Source organism: Lolium rigidum, chromosome 6 (genome assembly GCF_022539505.1).
Source record: "Lolium rigidum isolate FL_2022 chromosome 6, APGP_CSIRO_Lrig_0.1, whole genome shotgun sequence".
Lineage (NCBI taxonomy): Eukaryota > Viridiplantae > Streptophyta > Magnoliopsida > Poales > Poaceae > Lolium > Lolium rigidum.
In genome coordinates this window covers 245,051,250-245,052,102 of record NC_061513.1, presented here as the reverse complement: position 1 = coordinate 245,052,102, position 853 = coordinate 245,051,250, and positions in this window count along the sequence as shown.

Genomic DNA, 853 nt, shown 5'->3' with positions numbered 1-853 from the left:
TGAAAAATCTTTGAATTTCAAAAATATCCGAATCTGAAAAATGTTTAAATTTTAAAAATGTTTAAATCTAAAAATCGAATTTGAAAAAAAATTCGGATAAAAAAAATGTACGTATCTGATTTTTTTTTAAAAAAATTGCAAATCTAAAAATAGTTGGATCTGAAAAATGTTTGAATTTTAAAAAATGTTCAAAACCGAAAAAGTTCTGATTTTAAAAATTTCAGGAAAACTTGAGAATTTCAAGTTTGAGAAAATTCAAAAAAACTAATTGGCAAAATCGAGAAATTGCCAAAAAGCTAAGAAAATCGAAGAATAAACTGAAGAAAACCAGAAAAAACAGACACTTCCTCGCTAATGGGCCAGCCTAGAATTAGTCCGCCCTGTGCGGAGCGCCGGTTCGCTCCCACTATGAGCAGAGAATAGGAATCCCTCGCACCAGGCCCGGTCCACGTGGGCTGCCGCCTTACCAGGCCGCCGCTGCCTCCCACTGCTTTGGGCCGCCGCTCGCACGCTACTCCCATCGCGCTGCTGCGGGGTGCTCCTTTTTAACGCGTTTATCATCCAGGAACCAGTGGACGCACGCACGGACGCTACAGTGGCCCGCGGCCCACATAGCTGCATCGTCTTCTTCCTTTCATCGCTGCACCTCCAACTCGGCAACCCCCCGCAGTCGCCGCCGGCCAGGCCGCCCCCCGCGACCGACGCCTAGCGGCATCTCACCGCACCACCCTCCTCGATCCGCCACCCACCGCCGGTCTGCCGCCGCCCTGAAGCTCCCTCTAACCCCCCTCTTCCCTGTCTCCGGTGACCCCTCCCTCACCGAAAACCCTAAGACCGTCGCCGGTGAGCTCCC